This window comes from Grampus griseus (assembly GCF_964374135.1).
Source record: "Grampus griseus genome assembly, chromosome: 3".
Taxonomy (NCBI): Eukaryota; Metazoa; Chordata; class Mammalia; order Artiodactyla; family Delphinidae; genus Grampus; species Grampus griseus.
This window is the reverse complement of record NC_139019.1, coordinates 115,230,421-115,247,835: the sequence shown is the minus strand read 5'-3', so window position 1 is coordinate 115,247,835 and position 17,415 is coordinate 115,230,421. Positions and strand designations below refer to the sequence as shown.

The 17,415-nt window shown below is 38.5% G+C and overlaps 1 protein-coding gene across 1 annotated transcript in view; it reads right to left on the bottom strand.

The window, feature by feature from the left end:
* The window catches only part of CTNNA1 (catenin alpha 1), a 178,928-nt gene that overhangs the window by 117,046 nt on the left and 44,467 nt on the right, over positions 1-17,415 (bottom strand). The gene's annotated exons all lie outside the window — the stretch shown is intronic.

The following is a 17,415-nucleotide window of genomic DNA, read 5'->3' as shown; positions in this document are numbered from 1 at the left end:
AAAAAAAATTCAAGATTTGAATGCGAGAAAAAAATGGATCTAATGCAATCTACCCTCACATCCACAAAATGATACAGAAACACAGCAACCATTATGTAGGACCATCATACTTCATTAACCATCACAACTACCTAATGCATACAGCTCAAACAGAAACTCACTGGTATGTTCAGTCACTGACTCATTCATTTTCCTCATAGCAAAACACTTTCAACAGCTCAAATGCTCAACCAAGCATCTAGTTAAGTAAATTATGGTAAAGCCTATAATTGACTATTATGCAAATATTAACACATATATGGGAAAAAATGTTAAAGCTTATGATGAAACCTTAAGCAGAAAAAATAAAAGATGAAATGATAAATGTATGTAATCTGTGTTTAAAAAATACAGAAAAGACTGGAGTCAAAAGACAAACAGGGGGCTTCCCTGGTGGCGCAGTGGTTGAGAGTCCGTCTGCCGATGCGGGGGACGTGGGGATGCGGGTTCGCGTCCCGGTCTGGGAGGATCCCCTGTGCCGCGAAGCGGCTGGGCCCATGAGCCATGGCCGCTGGGCCTGCGCGTCCGGAACCTGTGCTCCGCACAGGGAGAGGCCGCGACAGCGGGAGGCCCGCGTACGGCAAAAAAAAAAAAAAAAAAAAAAGACAAATAGAGACTTCCCTGGTGGTCCAGGGTAAAGAATCCGCCTTCCAATGCAGGGGACGCAGGTTTGATCCCTGGTCGGGGAACTGAGATCCCACATGCCGTGGGGCAACTGAGCCCGTGTGCCACAACTACTGAACTCAAGCGCCTCAACAAGAGAGCCCAAGTGCCACAAACCACAGAGTCCAAGTGCCCTGGAGCCCGCATGCCACAACCAGAGAGAGAAAACCCACACACCACAACTTGAGAGAAGCCCATGGGCCACAAAGAAAGATCCGCATGCCTCAACGAAGATCCCACGTGCGGCAACTAAGACCCGATGCAGCCAAAAAAAATAAAATAATTTTTTTTAAAAAGACAAATAATAGTTATATTAGGTTACAATCTGACTCTTTACATTATTCTGTACTTGTGAAAACATTTTCTGTAACAGGTATTATATCCATAATTTTAAAAATTAGGCTAAAAACATACATTTTACTATAGTTATTAGGAATATCCAACTTATACAATCCCGGCTTCAACAATGTTAAGAAGTTACTTATAACATTTCCTAGAAACTTGTAAAATAACTTATACTTTTTTGTTATCTGTTTCTAATAACAATCATTTAAGGTGCCTATCGTTTCTCTTTTCTTATAGCTGAAAGCAACTGTAGGGCCAGGGTTGTGTCTGTTCCACAAGTTATACCGACAGTGCCTCTATGGTGACTATCTTTGGATTCCTGGAAAATTACTCCCTCCCTTGGCTGAACATGTCCACTTCAGATTAAAGCCTAAAGGCTATTCACTCTCTCATCTCTTCCACAATGTAAAAAAAGTGCACTATCAAGAAGCCTAGCTACTTCTTTTTTTTTTAATTTATTTATTTTGGGCTACATTGGATCTTCGTTGCTGTGTGCAGGCTTTCTTTAGTTGTGGCAAATGGGAGGCTACTCTTCGTTGCGGTGTGCGGGCTTCTCACTGCGCTGGCTTCTCTTGTTGTGGAGCACTGGCTCTAGGCACACAGGCTTCAGTAGTTGTGGCTCGCGGGCTCTAGAGTGCAGGCTCAGTAGTTGTGGTGCACAGGCTTAGCTGCTCCATGGCATGTGGGATCTTCCCGGATCAGGGATCGAACCTGTGTCCCCTGCATTGGTAGGCGGATTCTTAACCACTGTGCCACCAGGGAAGTCGTAGAAGCCTAGCTACTTCTGAAGAGACCTACCAAATTTCTCCTAGCTATCAAATTTAGTTGCAGAATGTGAGATTAGGGGGAAAAAGTTAAATTCACCCTCAGATTCATGTATTAATTAGGCTAAGAAGCACAATATAGTATTAAGAGCAAAGACAAGCTCTGCGTATTTGTCAGGTCAGAAATAACTCACAATGAAGAAGTTCATAGTTAAAAGTTTTCCTGGATCTAAGATACAGACATATGACAATTACGTGGATACTTAACAAAAATGTTATTTTATGGTACTTAAAAAGACAGAGCTCAGCCATTCATTTATCTATTCAACAAATATTTGAGCACCCACTATACATTAAAGGGCAGCGATATAGTGCTCAAGAAACAGTCCGTGTCCTCATGGAGCTCTATGGAGGGGGTAAGACAGACAAGCAAACAATTAAAAGCTGATTAAGACAAGGCGCCTGTACTCAAAGGGCCTACAAATTAGGGAATATTACAATGCAGTCAAAAATTACAATAGCACTGTGGACAAGGTGCTATGGGAATATATCAGGAAAAGTTAGTTACTCATGTAAGAAGTTGTCCCTAAAGCCTTGCAGAAAAAGATATTTGCCTAATATTAATTTTAAGCAAGGGATATTAAATAAGAAATATTGGCCTTATACAATAAAAAGAATTCCACCTATTTATTGAGAGCATATTACACAAATAAATCCAGTGCCACGGATAAGAAGCTGAGCAAGACTTACCTCTGCTTTCAAATGGTTTATAAACCAGAGAAGAAGAAAGTGATCATACAGAAATTATGTGTCATTTTTAACATACGAGCTTTAAGAAAGGCACAGAGTAGCATAGGGTCAAAAAAGGAAGCACTAAACGACCAGTTTGGGGTATAAGTGGAATGCCAACAACAGTTTTATTGAAGACATGGTCCTCTGAAATGGACTCTACCCCCAAAGGATAGGAAGAACTTGGGACAGTAGAGTTAAGGGAGCTGGCACCTCAAGCAAAGGGAACAACAACATAGTAATATCTAACATTTATTGAATGCCCACTCCATGGCACTACACTTATTTTATTTAATCCTATGAACCACCTAGAAAGTAGGTGGTATTAGCCCTTCTTTACAAAAGAGATAACTAAAGCTTAGGCAAGTTAACTAACTTAACAGTAACTAACTTAACTTGATTAAGTTAGTTACTATTTCACCTAATAGTAAATGAGAGAGACAGGATTTGTACTGCTTAATGCCTATGTTCTTAGAACCACTTAACAAGCTGGGTATACAATAAAAAGGCATGTTTGAGTTCTCTAGTCTAACTTGGAAGTAAAGGATGTGTATAGAAGCATCAGATGATCGGGGGGTGGATATGATGATGGGTAGAAAGGCCATGGACAAACAGAGTACAAACAAGAATCCCTGAGCCAAAAAGGGAAGTCAAGGTCAACCTAACAAAAGCATATATAATAAACCTGGCCAGTAATATGGGTCAGAAAGCCACAGTAAGGGCCCAGGAAAGAACAGTAGTAAATTATAAATGCAGGGGTCAAATGATATGATAACCTTTGATTATTAAGAGGGAGGGAGGGAATTCCCTGGCAGTCCAGTGGTTAAGGACTCCACACTTTCACTGTCAAGGGCCCGGGTTCAATCCCTGGTTGGGGAACTAAGATCCCACAAGCTGGGTGGCACGGCTAAAAAAAAAAAAAAAAAGTAAGGGAAAAGAAAGCATGGTGGAAGACTACTTAAAGGATTCAAGGTACAGCTGTTCTGAGACGGAGAGGAGAGCCAGGGCATACTACATGTATGCACATGAACTGGGGAAGATTTTTTAAAAAAAAGCTGCAGCCCTTGAGACTGTGGCTTTAGGAGTAAGGGAAAGAAGACTCTGTGACAAGAGAAACAAAGAGACCCAAGATGACAAACTGTCTAAAACAAGAAGATAAGCATTTGCAAAGGAAAGTGGTCAACAAAATCAAATATATACATATAAATCACTGGAATAGAATTGAGAATCCAGAAATACAGTAAATTAATTTTCAACAAGGCTGCCAAGACCATTCAATAGGGGGAAAACAGTGTTTTTAACAAATAGTACTGGGACAACTGAATATCCACACGAAAAACAATGAAGTTGGACCCCTACCTCATGCCATATACTTTCAAAATAGATCAAAACCAAATGTAAGAGCTACAATTATAAAACAGAAGAAAACATTGATAAAGTTTTCAAGAACTCTGATTAGGCAATGGTTTCTTAGCTAAGACAACTAAAGTGTCATATATAAAGAAAAAAGATAAAAACTGGACATCATCAAAATTTTAAATTTTTGTGCTTCTAAGGACACTATCAAGAAAATGAAAAGACCCACAGAATGGGAGAAAATTTTTGAAAACCATATATCTGATAAGGATCCACTATCCACATTATATAAAGAAGTCTTAAAATCAACAATAAAAAGACAAATAATCCAATTTAAAATAGGCAAAGGAATTATACCACACCTCTCCAAAGAAGATACATAAATGGCTAATAAGCACATGAAAAGATGCCCAACCTCATTTGCTGTAAGGACAATGCATATCAAAATCACTAAATATAATCATTCAAGAATGAAGGCAAGGAGATTGGTTCAAGATGGAGGAACAGAAGAACGTGCTCTCACTCCCTCTTGTGAGAACACCAGAATCACAACTAACTGAACAATCATTGAAAGGAAGACACTGGAACTCACCAAACAAGATACCCCACATTCAAAGACAAAGGAGAAGCCACAATGAGTCGGTAGGAGGGGCGCAATCACAATGAAATCAAATCCCATAACTGCTGGGTGGGTGACTCACACACTGGAGAACACTTATACCACAGAAGTCCACCCACTGGAGTGAAGGTTCTGAGCCCCATGTCAGGCTTCCAAACCAGGGGGTCCAGCCACGGGAGGAGAAATTCCCAGAGAATCAGACTTTGAAGGCTAGCAGGATTTGACTGCAGGACTTCGACAGGACTGTGGAAAACAGAGGCTCCACTCTTGGAGGGCACACACAAAGTAGTGTGCATATAAGGACCCAGGGGAAGGAGCAGTGACCCCAGGGGAGTCTGAACCAGACCTACCTGCTAGTGTGGGACGGTCTCCTGCAGAGGTGGGGGCGGTGACTCCATCTCACCGTGAGGACAAGGACACTGGCAGCAGAAGTTCTGGGGAGTACTCCTTGGTGTGAGCCCTCCCAGAGTCTGCCATTAGCCACACCAAAGAGCCCAGGTAGGCTCCAGTGTTGGGTTGCCTCAGGCCAAACAACCAACAGGGAGGGAACCCAGGCCCACCCATCAGCAGTCAAGTGGATTAAAGTTTTACCGAGCTCTGCCCACCAGAGCAACACCCAGCTCTACCCACCACCAGTCCCTCCCATCAGGAAACTTGCACGCCTCTTAGATAGCCTCATCCACCAGAAGGCAGAAAGCAGAAGCAGGAACTACAATCCTGCAGCCTGTGGAACAAAAACCACATTCACAGAAAGACAGACAAGATGAAAAGGCAGAGGGCTACATACCAGATGAAGGAACAAGATAAAACCCCAAAAAAACAACTAAATGAAGTGGAGATAGGCAACCTTCCAGAAAAAGAATTCAGAATAATGACAGTGATGATGATCCAGGACCCTGGAAAAAGAATGGAGGCAAAGATCAAGAAGATGCAAGAAATGTTTAACAAAGACCTAGAAGAATTAAAGAACAAACAAACAGAGATGAACAATACAATAATTGAAATGAAAACTACACTAGAAGGAATCAATAGCAGAACAACTGAGGCAGAAGTACGGATAAGTGACCTAGAAGACAGAATGGTGGAATTCACTGCTGCGGAACAGAAGAAAGAAGAAATAATGAAAAGAAATGAAGACAGACTAAGAAACCTCTGGGACAACATTAAACACAACAACATTCGCATTATAGGGGTCCCAGGAGGAGAAGAGAGAGAAAAAGGACCTGAGAAAATATTTGAAGAGATTATAGTCGAAAACTTTCCTAACACGGGAAAGGAAATAGCCACCCAAGTCCAGGAACCGCAGGGAGTCCCATACAGGATAAACCCAAGGAGAAACACACCGAGACACATAGTAATCAAATGGACAAAAATTAAAGACAAAGAAAGATTATTGAAAGCAGCAAGGGAAATATAACATACAAGGAAACTCCCATAAGGTTAACAGCTGATTTCTCAGCAGAAACTCTACAAGCCAGAGGGAGTGGCATGATATACTTAAAGTGATGAAAGGGAAGAACCTACAACCAAGATTATTCTACCCGGCAATGATCTCATTCACATTCCATGGAGAAATCAAAAGCTTTTACAGACAAGCAAAAGTTAAGAGAATTCAGCAACACCAAACCAGCTCTACAACAAATGCTAAAGGAACTTCTCTAAGTGGGAAACACAAGAGAAGAAAAGGACCTACAAAAACAAACCCAAAACAATTAAGAAAATGGTCATAGGAACATACATATCGATAATTACCTTAAACATGAATGGACTCAATGCTCCACCAAAAGACAAAGGCTTGCTGAATAGATACAAAAACAAGACCTATATATATGCTGTCTACAAAAGACCCACTTCAGACCTAGGGACACATACAGACTGAAAGTGAGGGGATGGAAAAAGATATTCCATGCAAATGGAAATCAAAAGAAAGCTGGAGTAGCAATACTCATATCAGATAAAATAGACTTTAAAATAAAGAATGGTACAAGAGACAAGGAAGGACACTACATAATGATCAAGGGATCAATCCAAGAAGAACATATAACAATTATAAACATATATGCACCCAACACAGGTGCACCTCAATACATAAGGCAACTGCTAAAAGCTATAAAAGAGGAAATTGACAGTAACACAATAATAGTGGGGGACCTTAACACCTCACTTACACCAATGGACAGATCAAACAGAAAATTAATAAGGAAACACAAGCTTTAAATGACACAATAGACCAGACAAATTTAATTGATATTTATAGGACATTCCATCCAAAAACAGCAGATTACACTTTCTTCTCAAGTGCACACAGAACATTCTCCAGGATAGATCACATCTTGGGTCACAAATCAAGCCTCGGTAAATTTAAGAAAACTGAAATCACATGAAGCATCTTTTCTGACCACAACGCTATCATATTAGAAATCAATTACAGGGAAAAAAACGTAAAAAACACAAACACATGGAGGCTAAACAATATGTTACTAAACAGCCAAGAGATCACTGAAGAAATCAAAGAGGAAAGCAAGAAATACTGACAGACAAATGATAATGAAAACACGATGATCCAAAACCTATGGGATGCAGCAAAAGCAGTTCTAAGAGGGAAGTTTATAACTATACAAGCCTACCTCAACAAACAAGAAATATCTCAAATAAACAATCTAACCTTACACCTAAAGGAACTAGAAAAAGAACAAACAAAACCCAAAGTTAGCAGAAGGAAAGAAATCATAAAGATCAGAGCAGAAATAAATGAAATAGAAGCAAAGAAAACAACAGCAAAGATCAATAAAACCAAAAGCTGGTTCTTTGAGAAGATAAACAAAATTGATAAACCATTAGCCAGACTCATCAAGAAAAATAGGGAGAGGACTCAAATCACGAAAATAAGAAATGAAAAAGGAGAAGTTACAACAGACACCGCAGAAATACAAAGTATCCTAAGAGACTACCACAAGCAACTCTATGCCAATAAAATGGACAACCTGGAAGAAATGGACAAATTCTTAGAAAGGTATAACCTTCCAAGACTGAACCAGGAAGAAATAGAAAATATGAACAGACCAATCACAAGCACTGAAATTGAAACTGTGATTAAAAATCTTCCAACAAACAAAAGTCCAGGACCAGATGGCTTCACAGGTAAATGCTATCAAACATTTAGAGAAGAGCTAACACCCATCCTTCTCAAACTCCTCAGAAAAAATTGTAGAGGAAGGAACACTTCTCATTCTATGAGGCCACCATCACCCTGATACCAAAACCAGACAAAGATACTACAAAAAAAGATAATTACAGACCAATATCACTGATGAATATAGATGCAAAAATCCTCAACAAATACGAGCAAACAGAATCCAACAATATATTAAAAGGATCATACACCATGATCAAGTGGGATTTATCCCAGAGATGCAAGGATTCTTCAATATATGCAAATCAATTAATGTGATACACCATATTAACAAACTGAAGAATAAAAACCATATGATCGGGCTTCCCTGGTGGCGCAGTGGTTGAGAGTCCGCCTGCCGATGCAGGGGACATGGGTTCGTGCCCAGGTCCGGGAAGATCCCACATGCCGCGGAGCGGCTGGGCCCGTGAGCCATGGCCGCTGAGCCTGCGCTCCGCAATGGGAGAGGCCACAACAGTGAGAGGCCCGCGTACCGCAAAAAAAAAAAAAAAAAAAAAAACCATATGGTCTTCTCAAGAGCTGCAGAAAACACTTCTGAGAAAATTCAACACCCATTTACGATAAAAACTCTCCACAAAGTGGGCATAAGAGGGAACGTACTTCAACATAATAAAGGCCATATACGACAAACCCAGAGCAAACATTCTCAATGGTGAAAAACTGAAAGCATTTCCTCTAAGATCAGGAACAAGACAAGGATGTCCACTCTCACCTCTATTATTCAACATAGTTTTGGAAGTCCTAGCCATGGCAATCAGAGAAGAAAAACAAATAAAAAGAATACAAATTGGAAAAGAAGAAGTAAAACTGTCACTGTTTGCAGATGACATGATACTATACATAGAGAATCCTAAAGATGCCATCAGAAAACTACTAGAGCTAATCAATGAATTTGATAAAGCTGCAGGGTACAAAATTAATGCACAGAAATCTCTTGCATTCCTATATACTAATGATGAAAAATCTGAAAGAGAAATTAAGGAAACACTTCCATCTACCACTGCAACAGAAAGAATACCTAGGAATAAACCTACCTAGGGAAACAAAAGACCTGTATGCAGAAAACTATAAGACACTGACGAAAGAAATTAAAGATGATACCAACAGATGGAGAGATATACCATGTTCTTGGATTGGAAGAATCAATATTGTGAAAATGACTATACTACCCAAAGCAATCTACAGATTCAGTGCAATCCTTATCAAATTACCAATGGCATTTTTTACGGGAACTAGAACAAAAAATCTTAAAATTTGTATGGAGACACAAAAGACCCCGAACACCCAAAGCAGTCTTGAGGGAAAAAAGCGGAGCTGGAGGAATCAGACTCCCTGACTTCAGATTATACTACAAAACTACAGTAATCAAGACAATGTGGTACTGGCACAAAAACAGAAATATAGATCAATGGAACAAGATAGAAAGCCCAGAGATAAACCCACACACCTATGGCCAACTAATCCATGACAAAGGAGACAAGGATATACAATGGAGAAAAGACAGGCTCTTCAATAAGTGGTGCTGGGAAAACTGGACAGCTACATGTAAAATTATGAAATTAGAACACTCCCTAACACCATACACAAAAATAAACTCAAAATGAATTCAAGACCTAATGTAAGACCGGACACTATAAAACTCTCAGAGGAAAACATAGGAAGAACACTCTTTGACATAAATCACAGCAAGATCTTTTTTGATCCACCTCCTAGAGTAATGGAAATCTAAATAAACAAATGGGACCTAATGAAACTTAAAAGCTTCTGCACAGCAAAGGAAACCATAAACTAGACGAAAAGACACCCCTCAGAACTGGAGAAAATATTTGCAAACGAATCGACAAAGGATTAATCTCCAAAATATATAAACAGCTCATGCAGCTCAATATTAAAAAAACAACCCAATCCAAAAATGGGCAGAAGACCTTAAACAGACATTTCTCTAAAGAAGACATACAGATGGCCAAGAAGCACATGAAAAGCTGCTCAACATCACTAATTATTAGAGAATGAAAATCAAAACTACAATGAGGTATCACCTCACACCTGTTAGAATGCGCATTATCAGAAAATCTACAAACAACAAATGCTGGAGAGGGTTCGGAGAAAAGGGAACCCTCTTGCACTGCTGGTGGGAATGTAAATTGATACAGCCACTATGGAGAACAGTATGGAGGTTCCTTTAAAAAGTAAAAATAGAATTACCATATGACCCAGCAATCCCACTACTGGGCATATACCCAGAGAAAACCATAATTCAAAAAAACACATCCACCCCAATGTTCACTGCAGCACTACTTACAATAGCCAGGTCATGGGAGCACCCTAAATGCCCATCGACAGATGAATGGATAAAGAAGATGTGGTACATATACAACGGAATATTACTCAGCCATAAAAAGGAACGAAATTGGGTCATTTGTAGAGACATGGATGGATCTAGAGACTGTCATACAGAGTGAAGTAAGTCAGAAAGAGAAAAACAAAAATCATATATTAACGCATGTATGTGGAACCTAGAAAAATGGTACAGATGAACCAGTTTGCAGGGCAGAAATTGAGACACAGATGTAGAGAACAAATGTATGGACACCAGGAGGGGAAAGTGGCGGGGGGTGTGGGTGGTGGTGTGATGATTTGGGAGATTGGGATTGACATGTATACACTGATGTGTATAAAATGGATGACTAATAAGAATAAAAAAGAATGAAGGCAATAAAAAGAAAATCACTAAATATTTCTTGAGACCTAAGATATGTTAAAATAAAACTATCCTTATACTAGGATAGTTATAATAAAAAAGACAAATAACAACAAATGTTGGTGAGGATATGGGGAATCTGGAACTCTCATAGCCAATTGGTGGGAATATAAAATGGTACAGCCACTTTGGAAAACAGTCTAGCAGTTCCTCAAAAGATTAAATGTAGAGTTACCATATGACCCATCAATTCTACTCCTAGGTATATACCCAAGAGAACTGAAAACAAGTGTCTACACAAAAACATATACATGAAGCTCTATTCATAATAGTTGAAATATGGAAACAATCCAAACATCAATTAATGAATGGATAAATAAAATGTGGTATATCCATATAATGAAATATTTAGCCATAAAAAGGAATAAAGTACATGCTACAACATGGATGAACCCTCAAAGCATTATGCTAAGTGAAAGCAGCCAGCCACAAAAAGCCATATATTGTATTACTCCACTTATATGAAATGTTCACAATAGGTAAATCCAAAGATAGAAACTAGATAAACAGTTGCTAGGGGCTGGGGCAGAAGGGAAGAGTGAGGACTACTAACTGTTAATAGGTATGAGGATTCTTTCTAGGGTAATGAAAATGTTCTGGAATTACATAGCGGTGATGGCTGTACAACCTTGTAAATATACTAGAAACCAGTGAATTGTATGCCTTAAAATGGTAAATATTACGGTATGTGAATTATTATGACTCAGAAAATAAAAAGATAAATAAGAGTATCAAATGCAGTGACCTGAAAATGCACACACCTTGGAGTTGGAGGTAAGCTTGAGTTTTGACTTTTCCACTTACTATGTGACTGGACTCCATAGCCTGTTTCCTCTTCTGTAATGCTTAGAGAATAACTTGCTGTGAGGGTCAACTAATAAGAGGCCTACTTTATTACCTTGCATTAGGAGACAATATAGGGTTGGTAGAAATTATTACTATTAGGTAAAACAAGATGAGAAGACAGAGAAAAGATCTTCATTGCGTTTCCTGAGTATTCAAATCTGTTCACCAATGACCCTCAAGGGCATCCATACCTTCTTTCAGCAAGTGTTACTGAGTGCCTGCAATGAGCCAGGCGCTATTCTAAACACTTGGGATAGAAATTAACCAGACAAAAATTCCTGGCTCCAGGGAGCTTATATTTTAATGAGAGGAAAAGATAATAAACGTAATAAATAAATCAATTATGGAGGGAGAGTGACAGAAAGAAGGACAGGGAGAGTGGGAATATAAGATACAATTTAAAATATGGGGATCAAGGCAGGCCTCACTGAAAAGGTACCACTTGAGGAAAGTCTTGAAAAAGGCAGCACAGGAGCAACGTGGCTAACTCAAGGCAACATTCCAAGCAGAGGGAACACCAAGTCAAAGACCCTAGGGCAGATGCACACTAAAATGATCTTGGAAGACCAAGAGAGCCAGTGTGGCTGGCATGGAGGTAATGAAGAATGATTCTGTGGTAGGTGCAAAAGCCAGATTTCAAGGATAACAGAACAAGTTAGAAGTAAAACTGCTCTTTCAAGAATTTGGTCTGCTACTAAGAAGAAAAGACAAGGGCCTACTAAAGAAAATTCTTGTTTTTTGTTTTTATTTTTTGTAGGATTAGCAGTATAATGGAAGAGAGTATGATCATGAACTTAAAATCAGACAGAAACTGTAGCTTCACCACTACACAGGTCAGTTTCCACAGCTGTACAACAAATAATACAGGTAATCCTTACTTTGCACAGTAGTGCTGGTCTGTAAAAATGATCACAGAAACTGAAACAATGCAATGTGATCTTAATCATCAAAGGGAAAAATTACAATTGTCTTGTGACCTTTAAAATTTTTTGTCAACAGGTTAAAAGCTCCTTACTATTGATTATAAATATACAGGGAAATTAAACAAAAATAGTACAACTAATATTTATTTAATACGTAACTTAAAACATTATGATAGTAACACTGAGAATGAAAATGTTTTATTTCCTTGTAAGAAAACTACTCAAAAGTAGTTTCTGAACAATGCTTACCTTTTTCAACATGATACAGAGTACCTTTTTTATCCCTTCACAATTATCCTATTTTTTTCTAAGTCTGGATCAGTTTCCAACATTTCCTTTGCACTTTCAATGTTATGAACTATCTCCAAGAGTTCCTTTAATGTGAAGGTTTTGATGACATCACTTTCTCTTGGACATCATTATTCTTTCCATCACAACTACTTTTCTCATTCATGTCAGTAAGTTTGCCTTCACTAAGTTCCTCTGACTGCATATCTAAAGTCTCTTAAACAGCAGCAGTGTCAACATTTCCAGTCAGCTATTTCTTCTGTAACTTGGATTTATCACTTTTTCTTTCTTTGCTGTACTTTCATCTTTGTTAGCAAATTCCCTCTTTCAATGATCTCTTCTTATAAAATGGCTCACGTGGGTTTATCACTGAGAGACAAGGAGGCAACACAACTACACACTTTGCATGAACTGAATAGTTGCAGTGACCAATCAATCACTAACAGACCTTGAAAGAAGAGACATGATTGGTCAGTGATCGTGATGCAGACCTGTTATTTATGTAGTGATTTGTACACTTCAGAGCTAGCAGTAAAGTCTGTACTGTATACAATCACTCAGTTAATATACTAAAATTTGAACCATGTTATTGGGGAACTGGTATTATGAAACTGTAGTAACAAATTTGTGCATACTGGAACAGTGCAAAGTAAGGACTGCCTCTATGTACCTCCCAGGTTTACTGTGGATATGAAACCCAATGTTCAGGAGAGAGGTTAGAATAGTGCCTACATTCCCATACTATCTTTTATCACTATGGGAATTAGTTACAGACAGATTGAGGGGGTAAAGGAGGCAAAAAGACACCAAAGACACATAACTAAAGAATGAAAATTCTAGATCACAGACAGGAACACACATAATCAGGACCACAGGAGGAAGTGAGAGCCATGGAGTTCTTGTACCCTCAGATGAGAAGTGAAAGCAGAGGTAGCAAGATGCTTCCAGGCAGTATGAAGTTTAGCATAGCTAGAGAATCTATGTTCTCAGAGGCAGTAAATGAAGCTCTCCTAAAAACTGAACAGGATGGTAATGGAAATGAAGGTTTGAGGAGGGTGGAAGAAACTCTGAAGCAGCTGCTACAGGAAATGGAAAAGTGAATTAACCTGAGGTAAACGAAAGAACTGTGGGAAGAACTAAAGGCCCAGAGTAAGCCAAACAGGATGAACTTACCATACATTCTTAAAGCTATAGCCCATCTAAATGAATCAAACCTCTTCGATAATTAGCTTACATTCAAATGCACAAGCATAAAGTCTTACAAGTTTAAATTTAATTACTTAACCTCACTGTAATAATCCCCCAATTTATCCCCAACTCTAATCTCTCTTTATACCATAACCCCCGCCTACCAAATTCTCACTCCCTCCCAAGTTCCTCTTAAACAGTTTCATGCCTCTACAGCTAGCATGGTATCATTCTAAATTAGTATCAGGTCAAACGATAAGTGGAACTGAAAGGAAGAAGCACAGTAAATTACATATATTTACATCCACCCTCATCTCTTCTAGCTCACAACCATAATGGCAAACCCTTAACTTCATGGCTAACATATGGTATTAGTAATGAAAAATACATCAGAAAACATACTGTGTGATGGAGTAAAACATACAATTTTAACATACAATTTTTTCCACTCAACTATGAATAGTAAATAAGCCATTAGCTTTTTTAAAAATAAATTTATTTATTTTAGTTTATTTATTTTATTTTTGGCTGCATTGGGTCTTCGTTGCTGCACACGGGCTTTTCTCCGGCTGCAGCGAGCAGGGGCTACTCTTCGTTGTGGTGTGCAGGCTTCTCATTGTGGTGGCTTCTCTTGTTGGGAGCACAGGCTCTAGGCGTGCGGGCTTCAGTAGTTGTGGCACACGGGCTCAGCAGTTGTGGCTTGCGGGCTCTAGAGTGCAGGCTCAGTAGTTGTGGCGCATGTGCTTAGCTGCTCCGCGGCATGTGGGATCTTTCCGGACCAGGGCTCAAACCCGTGTCTCCTGCACTGGCAGTCGGATTCTTAACCACTGCACCACCAGGGAAGCCCCAATCCATTAACTTTTAAAAAAAAGGGGGGTGGACCTCAAATTTCTGCTAAATGGTCATCTCTATAAAAGGAACATGATATTTTAAGACTGACTTGAGATGTTTAATAACGTAATCAATCAACCTTTAAAAACGATAAATGTAACTATCAGTTAGTTTACAGTGCATACTTGTAAGAGTTATCAAAAGTACTCTTTCTGTACACAAAAAAAGGCAAACTAGGAAAACTGAGGCAGACAGGCAGTCTGTCCAAGGTCACATGATCAGCAGTAAAGGCTGAGAATATAACTGTGTCTTCTGGAACCCACTACTACTGTTCCATCAGCCATGAAATCAGATCTGTCAACATGTCCATCCCCTGGCATTTTCCCCTAACTAAGCTGGGGATAAAAGTTAAGCTCTTCTGGAGTTCAAAACAAGGACAAATCGCAACTGTAAGTAAAATAAACCAAAAAACACCGTTCTACATTAGAAGAGGACAAGATAAAGGCCCTTCTGAAGCATCAAATACCTAGAGTAAATTCCCTTCAAAGCAATCCAACTTTTTATAAAGTTACGGGTAAAGGACAGGTTTGAAAAGTGTGTGTGGGTGTGTGTGTATGAGAGACACACATACACACACAAAGTAAAAAAAGAGAGAGGATTGTTTTTTCTTTTTTAACTTGAGCCTAGGAAACATGAGATATTCTATTATGCCACTCCTTTAAAACAAAGGATGTTGCTAGGTAATATTAATGAATATATACTCTTCTCCCAGAACAATGTCTGGAGTAGATCAAACAAGGTATTGGAACTGGTCTGAATCCCAGCTTTGCTATTTGATGGCTGTGTGACTTCGGGTTGCTTCAGCTCTAAGTCTGTTTTCTCTTCTGTAAAATGAGAATACCACCCCCCACCCCACTGGGCTGTTTTGAAAATTAAATGAGGTAATAAATACGAAGCTCACAAATACTTCTGTGCCCCTTCCACTTTCTCATCTACTTTCTCCAATTCTTAAACCTATTCAGAACATTGTCATTGCTCACACACCAATCATTTCTTATATTTTCAGAAATAAGGTCATACTAGCAAGTTTCTCAAAGGATGAAGGAAAAATTGGCTTTTAATTTGTAGTGATGAAGTAGTAAAGGAGGCACCTCCTTCACTCCCATCTCCATAGTGCAGAAAGTGGTAAAAACCGGTCCTTTTGTGATAATAGCTACAAATAAAGCTTGACTTAGTTCCCCCCTTGCTGGGCTTTAGCTTTTCCAGCTGGTTTTTAAAATTAAAAGAGAGAGAAAGAGAGAGAGAAATTATGCCAATCTGAGGTTCCTTCAAGTTTTTAAAAACTGGTCATCTCCCTCATATATCCTATTTACAACTTCCCATCCCCAAAAGCCCATGCCATACTCTAAAAATGGCTCCTAATCACAATGCCATAGCAGAGGGCACCAAGTCCTCAGAAATTCAGCTATGGAAACATCTCTATAAGCCTTCAAAAGTTCTCCAAGGAGACTCAAAATATAGAGCAAAGTTATATTTTCCCTAAAAACAATACTAAGGATATTTCTAATATGCTCCTTGGCCAGAACTTTTTCTATCTTTAGGTCCAGAAAAAGACAAGAACTCGGCCAGCCCAGCAGAGGAACATGGTTTATCTTCTGTAACTTATATAATCTACCAGCTCCAGGTGTCTTTATTAATGAGAAAAAAAACCTTTTTTTTAAATTTCCACCTTAAATAGCAGATATACAATAATCTGTACTGCACAATGAGAATGGAAATCACAAAGTATTTATGTCATGGGGGAGACTACACCAACATACACGAAAATATTAACAGAGGTGGTATAGCATAAGGTTGTATAGCCCGATGGGTGATTATTTTCTGCTCTTTGTGTGGGTTTTCTTTTTTAACTTTCTATAATGAGTATCTTTTTAAAGAAAAAAGTCTTCAAATAATTTTAAAATGTAAAATATCCTTAATCCATGTCTGTGATACATAAAACTGAGGTTTTCCTAGAAACGAGTAACTTAAAGTACTCCAAGAAAGTCTATATGCAAATTTTCTTTTTTCAAAGGTATAAAAAAATCCCATGGCTACTAGTGTCACTGCAAAAAGGAAAAAGGAAAATTAGCATACATTATGAAATAAAAACTTTGTAAAATCAGCTATCTTGAGAAGCTTATCCAAAATATGGGAAAGCCAACTGGTAAAATAAGGGGCCCATCTGCACACCCAATCTTATTGTCATTATTTTTTTGTTTAGTTGCTGCAGGAGAAGCTCAACTATTATACAGACCCTAACTAGACACTTCTTAAATAGAACATTTTATAAGACCATATTGTTTGTTATCAACTGCCAGATCCAAAAGAAAAGATATTTTAAGACATCCACCTGAATATGCTTTTGAGGACCAGCAAACACAGCCCTGTGTTAAAATGACAGAAGCTTCCAGGAGAAGAGTTAAAAGATTCATCATCTTAAACATGTTCCAATTATTTATTCATTTCATGATCAATTTCATGTCCATATGTGTAATTCTGATTCCCCCTCTCCCACTAATTTCCTGGATAACCTTGGTCAAGTCACTTTGATCTCTTTATCTCAAAATGATTTTAACTGTCTAAAATTTTTCATTCTCTCAGATATCTCATACTATCCTTGTTAACAATGGCAGGCTTCAGTCTTTAAAATAAAAACTGTCCTATTTACCACACTCCTTTTAAGTTTTTGAAAAGTGAATAAAACTCTGGTCATAAATATATTAAAGAGAGGTCTTTAGTTTTCTGGTTCAAAATAACCTTCTTAAATC